The sequence below is a fragment of the Notamacropus eugenii genome, chromosome 4 (genome assembly GCF_028372415.1).
Source record: "Notamacropus eugenii isolate mMacEug1 chromosome 4, mMacEug1.pri_v2, whole genome shotgun sequence".
NCBI classification, from domain to species: domain Eukaryota; kingdom Metazoa; phylum Chordata; class Mammalia; order Diprotodontia; family Macropodidae; genus Notamacropus; species Notamacropus eugenii.
In genome coordinates, this window is record NC_092875.1 from 424,888,836 (window position 1) to 424,902,448 (window position 13,613).

Here is a 13,613-nt window from a genome sequence, read left to right on the forward strand (position 1 = left end):
AGCAGGTGGATTTCAGAAAAACCTGGAAAGACTTATATGAACTGATGCTGAGTGAAGCAAGCAGAACCAGGAGAACATTGTACACAGTGGCAGCCACATTGTGTGATGACCAACTTTGTTAGACCTATCTCTTCTCAGCAATGCAGTGATCTAAGACAATTCCAAAAGACTCATGATGGAAAATGCTATCCACATCCAAAGAAAGAATTATGGAGCCTGAATACAGATTGAAGCATACTATTTTCTTTCTTTTTTTTTCTCGTAGTTTCCCCCTTTGGTTCTGATTCTTCTTTACAACATGATTAATGTGGAAATGTGTTTAATATAATTGTACATAAATAGCCTATATTATATTGCATGCCATGTTGAGAAAGGGAAAGGTAAGGAGGGGGGGAAATTTGGAACTCAAAATCTTATAAAAGTGAATGTTGAAAACGAAAACTAAATAAAATAATAATTCCTTGTAAGTTAGAAATGTACATTTTACTTTGAGAACACAAAATTTAAGAGCTTGAGTATGTCCTGGAACATGGTGTCCTTGTTATCCTTGAAAGCAGTTACTCATTCTTAGTTTACAGTGTGTATGAAAGCATCCAGGAAGGGTGAGACATTGTTGAGAGTCCTGTTAGTTGGATACTTGGACAAAATCTATTCAGTGTCAGTCAGCTCCTGGCTTCTATTTCTGGAGGATCAGATCAGCGAAATTTAACTTCTCCTGAACTTATGAACAATTGACCACCCATGATAACCCCCCAAGTTTTTTTAAAAAAATTCTAGATCTATGATAAATTTGTTTTGTTTCATTTTTAACCATGTGTCCCAGTCATGGTTCCATATCTAATGTAATAGATCATTCAATGCCCGGGGGTTCAAATAAACAATCTTTGTAATAAAAACATATTCAAATACCTCCAGGTAGAAGCAGTCCCACAAAAAGTTAAAAAACAAACTAGTCACTGGAAGATAAAAGCTAGCAGGCATGGGGGTTCAAAGTCCCTTGCCAGAGCCCTGTAGCTGGGCCTCAGATTGATCTACCTGGGGGCAAGGTTAACTCAAATTGGCCCAGTTTTGCACTATAATTTCTTTGTTTACAATAGCCCTATTGGTGTTCTGTGTATGTGTGCACACACACTCATGTGTGTGTGCACACATACACTCTTGCACACATGCATGCCAACACAAGCTTCCCCATTTCCACCAATATTCTTGCCCAGTATACCATATTGAGTTTGACTTAACAGGGGCCTATGAAAGACGAGTAAAATGAAATAAATAGGAAACTGTTATGTAAATAAACTTTAAAGAAAATGAAAGCTCAGCAAGGTGAAGTGATTTGTCTCAGTTATGGGGCTTAATTCATTCCTTCATGTCTCTTTCTCAGTCTCTTTTGTTTGATCATCCTGTGATTGTGCCACTAATTGTGGTTGTCCCACATGGCTCTGTCCTGGACTCTTTTTATTCTTCCTCTATACTACTTCACTTGGAAACCTCATGAACTTGTTGAGGTTTCATGAAGTGTTGTGGGGTCATCTCAAAAGAATTTACAGACTCAGACCATCTCCAAGTCAAGCAAAAATCTTTATTGAGAATTACATCTCTAAGAAAGGGCTAGGCTCCAAGAAAGAACCAACAGTTTAGCAGAGCAAGACAGGGATTTTTATAGAGTAAAAGATGTAGCTACATCATTATAGAATATATGAATATTAAAACATAGGAGGGGTTTATTGTTATGGGGAGGGGTCCTAGCCTTGGTGGAACTACACAAGTGGTTACCCAGAATGCATATAGACAAGCCCATGGCAGGGGGAGCATCATTTATGATAAAATTATAATAAGCCTCTCTATAGCATAAGCTCACCTTAGGACAGTTTTTTGCTGTTACTACGCAGGGATCCACTTAGACTGTGATTTAGTGGTCAGACACCCTGCTTTATGTCCTGTTGGTGCTGCTTTCTCTTTGGACGGCCGTTGTGGTCGTTGATGATGGGCTGGCTATCGTGTCTTGTCTACAACTAAATGGATATGGTTGACACACCTACTATCCTAGGGAGGCATAAGTTCATGTATACCCCTGCTGTCCTAGTGAGGCATATGAGGAAGTTAAGATGTCGGGTCTGGGGGCAGTGTTTAGATTCCATCAAACTTACATGGACTCAATTATCTCTACGTAGATGATTCTCAGATCTCTTTATCCAACCCTTCTCTTTTTCTTTACTTCCAGCGTCCCATCTCCAAATGACTTTTGGACATATAAAACTGGATGTCTTGTTGACATTTTAAACTTAACGTCCAAAAGTGATCTCATCATTTTCCCCTTCCCCCAAATCTTCCCCTCTTTCAAACGTCCCTGTTACTGTAAAAGGCACCTCTATCCTCTCAATCCAGGCATAAAGTAATGAAGGTCTGCCCCAAGGTTGTTTTAGTGTCAAATGTGAGAAGAGGATGTATATAAAAATATGCTACAAACGTAGAGATTACAGGACTTGACAACTGATTTGATGTAGGGGGTAAGAAACAGTGAGGAGTTGAGGATGATCCAGTTGTGATTAAATTGGGTAATGTGGATGATGAGTCAGCAAAAAAATAGAGGAAGGTGTGGTCAGACAAGTAGAAGAACCAGTGGAGAATAATGTCACAAAAACCTAGAGAAAGGAAAGTTTCAAAGAAAATAGGGTTATTGACTGGCCAGGGCTTCAGAGAGATTAATAATTAAGATTAATGAGAACTGAGATTTGACAATTAGATGATTATTAGTAATTATTAGTAATTTTGGAGAAAGAAGTTTTAGTTGAGTGATGAGGTTGGAAGGCAGACTACAAAGAGTTAAAAGAGTGAAAAGAAAGGAAATTAAGGTACCTATTGTAGATGATCAGGAGTTAACCACAAATGGTGGGAGACATACAGTTTAGAATAATAACTACCTGAGATGGGTGGACGTTTTGAGGACAGGGAAGACACGATTGTATTTGTGGGTAACAAAGAAGAAGCCAAGGAATTAAAGATTAGTGAGAGTAAAAATGATAGAGAGGTTATTCTGGAAAATATGAGATGAGATGGAATCCTTTATGAATGTAGAGGGGTTTACCTTGGCAAGGAGAAGGGCCATTTTTTTCATGCCATACAGAGGTGAAGGTGGAGATAGTGGTAGAAGATCTCTGAAGGATGTGAGATGAGGAACAGGAGAAGAGGGATTCTCAGCACATGGCCTCAGTATGTGTTTTTTTTTTCAGTCAACTATGAGGCAGGATTCTTAGTTCTGAGAGTGGGGGTGGGGGGTCTTCACCAAGGTCATTTTAGTTTCAAAGGAGAGAAGAGGGTATATACAAGATCCGTTACAAAGGTAGAGATTACAGACTTGACAACTGATTTGATATACAAGAGGAGAGTTCAGAGTTGGAGGATGATAAAGATGTAAACTTTATGGGAGGTTTGAGGAAGGATGAAAAGATTTGGAAAAGTCATTATGGTGAGTGAGATAGAGAGACTGGGGAGGTGTAAAAGGATTATCTTGCAGTTTTGTGGATCCATTTCAGATTATCTAAAATAAATTTATAGTGGATCCAGTCAACACAATTTTCTGAACCCTAGCTCCTTTCAGGGGCATATGAGAAGAAGCAAAGACAATGGATGGTGAGAATCATCTAAGACTTGGGTTTGGCAGGTCTAAATCTTAGTAGGATAAAGGAACAAAGAACTGAAGAAAACAAGATAGTGAAAAGTTGAACTGATTCACCAAGATAAGGAAAGGAAGACAATGTAACTATGAAATGGGTGAAAGAACTGAGGGGTGAAGGATTTGGAGGTCACAGGATGACAAAGAACAGGGTTTAGAGTTATAAGTCAGAGAGAGAGGTAGAATTATGATTAGATAAATTATGACTGGTAGAGGTAAAGGTAGATCTGTGATCAGATAAAGGGATTTCAGAGTTCATGAATTTGGATGTGAGTCACTTATGAATCATGATAAGACTGACCATCTTTATATGCAGCTGTTGTGGGAAGAGGAGTGGATAACAGGAAAGGAGTAAGTTAGAGAATTAGAAGTTTAGAGTGTTTGAGGGAGTATATACACATATTTATGCATGTATATGTCTTTATATGTATGTGTACATATGTATGTTCACACATGTGTATGGGGAGAGGGGTAGGAACAGAGACACAGAGAAACAGAGATACAGAGAGATGGTGAGCCAGGTATTGAATTCATTGAGGAAGAAAGAAGACTATCTTAGAGGTCTATAGACAACAGCTACCAGAATCTTGACAGGGTGAGAAATATGTATTGAATGATTCTCAAAGGAGAAGAGATTACTGAGTCACGGTAGTAGAAAGAGAACCTAGAAATGGCAATGAGGAGCAAGGAATAACCTCAGCTAGGAGTTCTAATTCCACTATGATCATTAACAAATCAAGATATGAGTAAAAGTGTGAGCAGTGCTGGAGAGGGGATCCAGGGAAACTGTCATCAGGAAGGAGTGCAAGAAGATGGTGTGATTAAGAAAGGGAAAAGTTTAAGATGAAATCTAGATTTTTACTTATGGAGCAGGTGTTCCAGAGAGTACAGTGGAAGTGGTGGGTGACTTTAGAGTGGGAGGTTGAGAATATAGAAATATGGTAACAGTCAGTGGAGAGCAGAGAAAACTAAACAATGGCAACCTAGAGTTCAGAATCATTAGGACAGAATGTGTGCGATGGGGTGGAAGTAGGTTAATCATTGAGGAATGAGTTCAGGTAGGTTATTACACACAGAAGTCTGGCCTTGAGTGGAGTTGTCTTAGGGCTTCAGGTAGCTGTGTGGGGCTAGAAAGACTGGGGGGAGAATGAACAGGTAAGGGCAAAGCAAGCCCTGTGGAGTTATGGGTGGCTGGAAAGGGTGCCTGGAGCACCATGGAATGGAGCAACCAAAGCAGAATAAACAATGGAAAATTACCCTGTTTGGGAATGACAGTAATGTTTCACTTCTTGGTACCCTAAAGTCAACTCAGCAATTTTTTTTTTACAAAATTTGTTTTGTATTTATTGTATTTATTTTTAGTTTTCAACATTCATTTCCATAAGTTTAAAATTTTCTCTGCCTCCCTTCCCTCCCCTCTCCCCATTGTGGCATGCAATCCAATATAGGATCTACATATAAGTTCTCATTAAACATATTCTCACATTAGTCATGTTGTAAAGAAGAATTAGAATGAACGGAACCTTGAGGAAATCAAAACAAAAAAAGGAGAGTAAATAGTATGCTTCGATCTGCATTCAGACTCCATGTTTCTTTCTCTGGATGTGGATGGCATTTTCCATCATGAGTCTTTTGGAGTTGTTTTAGGTCCTTCCATTTCAGGAAGTATTTTTGAGTACCTCCTATAATGCAAGGCACTGTGTAATCACCTCAAAAGAAATGGAGTGTTTTACAAAAGTGAATTTTCCAGCAGTCTGGATTAGAGGTGGAATCTTACTCTTTCAAATATCAAGCTTTTTTTTTTTAATGAACAGTTTTATAAAATGCACTATAGGGGATACTGAGCAGAATTTAATCTTTTCATGATGACTAAAGACCATGTTGTAAAGATTAATGTGCTATGGAGAAATAAAGCTCTCTGTTTTAACATTGTCCGGCTTCCTCCCTCAATGTCAAACTATCAGCTGTCAGGTGTCACTTTTCTGTCTGTCATTGTGCCTACCTCTAATAACCCCACTCCTCCCTCCTCTTCTAGTGTTTGTTTCTGGTCTGCTGTGGACTTCTGGGATAGCTGCTAAGAAAAATAATTAAAGCATTAAAAACAATTACTCTTTGCATAGTATAAGATGAACAATTCTTCAATTCTTTTTTTTTCCCATTTGAGATAGGATGAACAGGAAAGGGAATAGGATGTAAATCTTTCCCAAATGCCATTTAGTCTTTAGTACCAAGAGTTGCACTTAATATATAAGAAAAAGGGCAGGTAGCTAGTTGTTTAGCTAAGCAAGGCCTCATAAAATGGCAAAAGTTGATAAATTCTGTACTTTAAATGAAAGTTCCACTTTGCAACCTAAGGACCTCAATTTCATTACTTCATCCCAGGATGAACTGTCTCTGGGGGGATTTATGCATGAGAGAAATTTAGAAATCAGAAATTTCAAAATTTCAAAATCAAAAGCCTTAATTTTAATAATATTCCTTTTCAGTGGCTGAGATGGTGTTTGTTATCCAAGGTAACTTATTCGAGATCATCCTGCATCCTGGGCGATTTCCAGTGGGCTTGACTTTTGTCCCGCTACTAGACTTTGATGGCTTTGGAAGAGGGAATGAGGCTAATAACTGTCTCACTTAAATCCAATTTATACACAAGTCAAGATATCACCTATAATGTCATTGATCCTCTTTGAAAAAATGAAGGACAAACAACATCTTCCCAAACGTAGGTACTGGGGAACCAGAATTAGTAACAAAAAGTTTACTTGATTAGCATGAAATTGGGGCAAAGGGACTTAGTCTTCAGTCTTACAGGATATTTGATTCTGTGGCAGATTCTGATGTATTATCATCATTGTTCTTCTCCAGAGGCTACCCCAGGAGTGGGGAACCTGCAGCCTCCTCTTATTAAGGGGGATTTGTTCTATGAAGTTTGGATTTAGTCAAAGGGCCGAATCTGAGGATCTAGAGGGCCATGTGTTCCCCACACATGGGGCTATACTTTTCAAAATTCTGAAATATACCAGGTCTATTGCTAACAATTAGCCCTGTGAAGACATAGCTAGGTGAAACAATGCTGCAGGGAATAGGTGCATTGTTCCACAGGAAGAATGATTTGTGGGTGAATACCCAAGTAAGTTATGTTAGAGTTTTGCAATTTATCTTGGGTTTAATTATAATGTATTAACGATGACATTGTGAAATGATGCTGAGTCTCTCTATACTTGCATTGGTCAAATAGAATATTCTTTAGTCTTGTACAGTGTTGAAACATACTTTTACTTTGGTTTTTCTCTTTTTAAACACCATGGAGACATCTCCTTTCTGTTATGACCTTACCTCAGTTATATTTCAATTAAACTTATTTCACTTTACAATTTAATCAAATGTTCTTGACATCACAGTGAAATAGATAATTTGCCCATCCATTATCCTTAGCTTTCATCATGTGACTTTCCCATCTCTTTCAATCATATGTTTTTGATGTGCTTCACACTTCTCCATGGTCATTCCTTGATTGTGAAATATGTTGCAGTCTGTTTATAGACTGTAGGTCTCTCTACTATTCTTCTCATCATCCTCAAATTAGAGGAAGTTCCTTCATATGCTGATTGGAGCCTTTGAATTGAACTTATAGATGAACAAAGAGAGAGAGGCATGGATGGGTGCTGAACCAATCCATGGTGGAGGGAGTGTAGTGATAAATCCACAAGAATACTGGAATAAAGTTATAATTTACTTCCATATTAGCTTCAACTTTAGAGGATTCCAAAATTTAGGGAATATATTTTCTTTGGGTCCTGAAATTCTCCCTACATACTGACTATATACTTAATATATAGTACCAGGTAACCTAGGTTGCAATAGCGATGACAATAATGACAGCTCAATTAATGAATTAATACCAAAAAATTATATTCATACAGTGTTTTAAGGTTTAATGGGTGAGGATACTTCAGTACAAAATAATATAGATTATTTAATAGAAATTGAATCATGGAAATTTAGAGAAAGTCAGTATAATATTATAATCTGGTCTACCTGCAAGAGATATAGGAGGGCAATATAGATTTTGTTACTGTGTCCATACTCACTTTACATGTCCCCAAATAACATCTTAAGCTAGTTATAGAATGATCATTTAGGTACTGAGAATTCCCTAATTTTGTTACTGTTTTTTCTTATATATTGTCTATATAAACAATCATTGCATTTGTTGAGTCTAGGATGTACACCTTTATATGTCATAAGCTATAACCTAACAGAAAGGGCCTGGGTACATTTTGAGAGCTTCCTCATCCCCCTGACTTACCGCCCTAACCCAGAGGATCTAGGATTTCATTATAAAATACCCTTTCTCCATCCCCCTACAATGATTTGTCACCACCAACTCCCGTTGGGACATACAGAGGATCCTGGGAGCGCGTTAGCTGTTTCTAGGTCTGTGGCAACTCTCCATATTATCTAGTAGCCACAGCCTTTTGTTATGCCTGACCCAATAATTTCACTGTTGGGAATCAGCCCTGAATGTGTTATTAGAAAGTACTGTCTCTGCAACGATTTTCAGAATAGCATTATATGTAATTACAAACAAAACAAAACCCTGTAACGCCACAACAACCTAGAAACAGCCTACTGTCCAACAACAGGGGAATGGTTAAATAAATTGCGGTATATTCTAGAAACAGAATTAAGACTAAGCATGAGGTACACAAAGAAATTATAGGATCACGATTTCAAGCTGAAAGGGATCTAAGAGGCCATCTAGTTCAGCCCCCTAATTTTACAGATGAAGAAAATGAGGCCCAGAGAGTTTAAATGACTTCCCTAAAATCACAAAACTAGAAATGGCAATTATTTAACAATTATTTGTTGAGTGTCAGTTACATGCCAGGCACTTTGCCTGGTACTTGGAATACAGAGATAAAAAAAACCATAACAGCCCTAGTTATCAAAGAGGTTACAGTCTATTTGGGGGTGGGGTGGGTAGAGGAGGAGAAGAGTATATAAAATATACACCAAATAAATATAAAAGATATACAAAGGAATTTATGGGGCAAAGGGGAATTCCCTCTAGTTTAACACTGAGAACGTCACAGATATTGGCTTTGTTGAATTCATGTTAAACTAACCTTTTATTTATTTAAAAAGCATTGTTAAACTCTTTCGATTGGGGAAATGCTGCAGATGATATTTTAACTATATATTATTAATATATTTGACAAAATATTTCATGATATTCTTGGTTGAATGGTAAGACCCAAAGAATAGTCATTAATGGTCTCTACTAAAGTGTCACAGGGATCTGAGTTTGACCCCATCATGGCTGACATTTTTATCAATGACTTTGATAAAGGCACACTCAGAAGGATTTTCAAATTTGGAGATGGCATAAAGCTGGGGAAGATGCTGTTCAGTCGTTTTGAGTCATGTCTGCCACTTTGTAACCCCATTTGGTCTTTTCTTGGCAAAGATACTGTTTTGCCATTTCCTTCTGCAGCTCATTTTACAGATGAGGCACTGAGGGTAAACAGGATTAAGTGACTTGCCCAGGGTCACACAGCCAATAAGTGTTTGAAGCCACATTTGAATTCAGGAAGATGAATTCCTAATTCCAGGGCTTGCGCTTCATGCACTACTCCACCTAGCTGCCCCTAGGAAAGAGAGCTAGTATACTAGATGAAAAATTAGATGAGACCACTAGGCCCAAACTAAGAAGGTAGAGGTAAATGTAAAGTTTTGTACTTGACAAGTACAAAATGGGGGAGATTAGGCTTAGAAGCAATTCTGAAAAAAGCTTAAGGATTTTAGTGGGCCTGCAGGCCCAGTATGAGTCAATAGTATGATAGTCATAGTTTCCTGGACAGGGTAGGTGACACTCCTCAGTCTCTCTGTCTCCCTCTCTCTCTCCCTTTCTCTATCTCTCCCCCCTTTCTCCCTCTCTTTTTCTGTCCCCTTCCTCTCTCTCCCTTTTCTCCCTCTCTCTTTCTCCCTCTCTCTCTCCCGTCTTTCTCACACACTGACTTGCTTAGACCACATCTCTCTAGTTCCAGGTATCACACTTTAGAAAGGATATCCAAAGAATACAATTGGGCCTGGAGATCATACAATACAATTATCAGCCAAAAGAACTAGAAATGCTTAATCTGGAGAAGAAATTGGAGAAGGATATGACAACTACCTTCGAGTATTTGAAGACTGTCCCCCGGTGTAGGAATTATCTTGGTTCTTGTTGGTCTTAAGAGGGCAGAACTAGAAACAATGCGGAAAATTTAGGCTAAATGGCAGGAAAAACCTAATAACAATTAGAGCCATTCAAAAGTGCACTGGTCTGAGTTGGTATAATTTTGTGCAAAATATTTGGGGAAACAATATGGTTTAATTTTTTAACAGCAATGTTCAGGTATATGCACTTCTTACACTAGACTGATTCAGAATGCCTAACTGACCAAATGAAATCAAAATGACTTGGTTTCCCCATCTTTAGCTGAGTGCTAGATTTTGTGCCATACTGTGTGATTACGGAAATATATGGTTCAGATTCGCACCTACAGTAAGACACATTTGAGAAGAAGAAGCTGGATATTTTATTGATTTACAGAAAAGGCAAATGCATGAACAATTTAGAGCTATAGCAGAAATATAGCCTAATACTATACTTAATATAGCCTAATACTAATATAATTATAGCAATATTAATATAGATATAAGAGGAAACAGAAAAACATCACCAATTCAGGGAAGCACCAACACCTGAATTTTCTCAGCTGGGGAATCCCAGGATACAGCTTTCAGGGTCTGAATTGGGAGCAAGTGGTCCCAGGCAGACCGTCCTCTCCATGGGTGAGATTCCGAGGACTTACACTAAGCAAGAAGAGTTTATAGGGACCTAGACAAAGAAGGCTTTTTGCCAACGGCTCCGCACACTGTTCCAAGCTGGTCAGGAACATGGCCATGGGAATACAGGTTTTGTCCATCAAGGAAATATCATACGGGGGCCACAAGATATAAGTTATTTAATCATATACTGGGAGGATTAGCCAAATCTTCCAAGTATTATCTATGTGTTCCGGGAGTGGCTAGTTCCCAGAACATTAATACATGGCCAACTCACATATGTTATATTCCTTGAGAGGTCACCAAAAGGACAGAGTGAACTTACTTTATTCAAGGGATATGAAATATTCCTTCACATACACATGCAGTCTTGCTCTCATTTGTTGTTTTTAATTCTGGGGTATCAAAGGAGGCATATTACAACATGGAAATGTGCAAAAGTTTTAGTGTTTAAAGATGATGCTTCAGTAACTGTTGGTGGGGGGAAATCAAGAGTTGCAAATATCATTTGAATCCTCAAAGAATCAAGATCAGTCACACTGAAGTTCAAAGGAAAGTACAGTCAAAAATGAAAGAGTGCACAAATTGGTGCTATCAAATAAAACTAATCCTCAGAAAATAAAAATTATCTTCAGAAGGTTTGGCAGTTGGGAAAAGGGGTTAAGGAAGAGGGCTTGGTGATTCCTCTCTCATGCAACATATGCATCCTGAAGTTGGAAGAACAACGAGGAGATCAATTAAAAATAGCTGCTGCTGTGATAAAAAACAACAACCACCTTGGCATGGGCAAAAACTCCACAAAAGCTAGAGAATTAAAAACTGGAAATTGGTCATTTTGCTCATGAAATTCCATTGATGAAAGTCACTTTTTAAAATTAAAGTCTATACCAAAACCCTAGTCAAAAAAAAACCCCGGGTAATCTTATAATCTCTAGATACCTTCATTAGATTGTAAAACATCTACATCCTCCTCCTCCCTCTCCCCACTCCCAAAGTTTTGAGAATTTACTTTGTGTGGGCAGGAAGTTTTGACTCTATTGAGTAAATGTGAACTCTAAAAAAACATTGATAGGCTGAAAAGCAGAATTATTCATGAATTATAGAAATTTTAAAACATAGCTGTGGAATTTGTCTTTGTACTACATAAATGCTTAAAAAAATGTATTCAAGGAATGGAAATAATTATGCTTCATTCAATGGCCTGAGACCTCACCTGAATTAAGCCACATTGAAAACTTGTAGGCTATAATAAAGGCTAACCTTGGAAAAATGGATTGTTTGTCAAAGGTACACTTTGGTCATAGGTCAAACAAAGGGACATATTGGATGGGATTGGTAGCTTCATAATGAAGACAAGTAATATGTCAAAATCCTGTGAAGTCAATGTAAAATAATGAAAAGCAACTGACTGCAGCAAAAGGACATGTTAAAATTTTTTTAAGTTAACAACTATAAGGGTTATTGTAGATGTTAATGATTACTTCATTTGAAATTATTCATCCACCATTGTAGGTACTGGGTTCTTTCTCAGTGGAGGTCTTCAAGCAAAAGCTGAATGATCCCTTCTTGTAGAGAGAATTTTTGTTCAGGTATATGTTAAACTAGATGACTTTTGAGGTCCCTTCCTACTCAAACTCTAGGCAATCTAACCATTCTATTTAGAACCAGTAAATTTTTCTTAATTATTAATGTAGTACTTCTGTCTCTTCAAATTATGCTTTATTTCAATCCATTATTTCAGACCAATCACCTTGTAATACGTATTTCTTTCAAGGCTATATGCCCAGCTAATCTTAAACTGGTCCTCTAGACAGGACTTTTACACTCCCTACCAGTCTGTACTTGACACCGTCTAAGCTGGTAATATCCAATCCCCAAGGGAATAGCCTGTGATGGAAGTGCACCTTTATCATCCCCTCCAGTCTTAGTTGTATTTATGTATGAAGGTATATATATTATATCTGTGAGTTCATGAAATGAGATGAGGGGGAAGGGATTCTAGGATTTGCACATAGGAGATTATCTGAAACTGTCCTTTCTTAATCTTCAGGGAAGAGTGGGAAGGGTGAGTACCTTGAATGAGATTTTAAAATATAAAAGATTCAACTCAAATCCTTCCAGATACTGAAGTGGGTTGACCCTGGCTGGACACAGAGTCAGAGAACAGTCCATCCAGTGGGCCACTCCTGGCTTAATGGCTCAGCACACCAGATCACGAGACCCCCAGTCTTTTGTGCGTCCCCCCCAAAGCAGTAAGCCGTGAGGCACGGAACCTCAGTGACCAGTGTGCGGACTCAGCCCGTCAGGGGGGATGCTCCAGCCGGAGGATGTCTGCTTTTTGCTCCCCCTGATCAACACTCAGAGGAGCTACGACTCGCCCAAGGCTCACAGGTAACGAGGAGGACAAGCAGAATCTGAACGCAAGTCCTCCACCTCCAAAGTGGAGTAGCCGCAACCATTCCAGTCCAGCTTCAAGGAAGGTGTATTCTAAGGTCCCTGACAGTCGTGTTGTCTCCCACGAGCCTCACGAGAATCCGTTTTGTGGATGCTCAGAGGTTCGGTGACTTTCCATGCGCGCAGCTCGTTAACATCAGAGGTGGTGTCCGCCTCCCAGTCCATCCCTCTGGCTGCCTCCCCATCATGGGAGACCGGGCTCTCTTCCAACGCGTAACTGTCCTGGCCAGCCCACCACCGCGGCAGGTGATTACCAACGAAGGAAAGGAACGGCGTCCAGGGCTGGGTGGTCCAGGGGCGGGAGGGGCGTGTCCACCAGACCTCGCCCCACCCACAACTGCGGCCACGCCTTCTCTACCCCAGACCAGTTCCAGCTGGATTCCTCCCGGCGGGCTTCCCGAGCTCCCCAGACAGACGGCCCCACCCCCAGGTCTCTGGCCAATCCTCTTTCCCGCTGCAGCTCGGAGGGGTGGGAGTGAGCCGCAGTAAGATCGGATTGGCCCGCAGGGTGGAGCGGGAAGGCGGGGCGGAGGGGGAAGGGGCGTGGCGGCCCGGTGCGTCCAGAAGGGCGCCGCGATAAGGAGAAGTCGGCGCAGGCGTAGCCGAGGCCTGTACAAACAAACAAACCGACGGACGCCGCCCGCCAAAGCTCTCG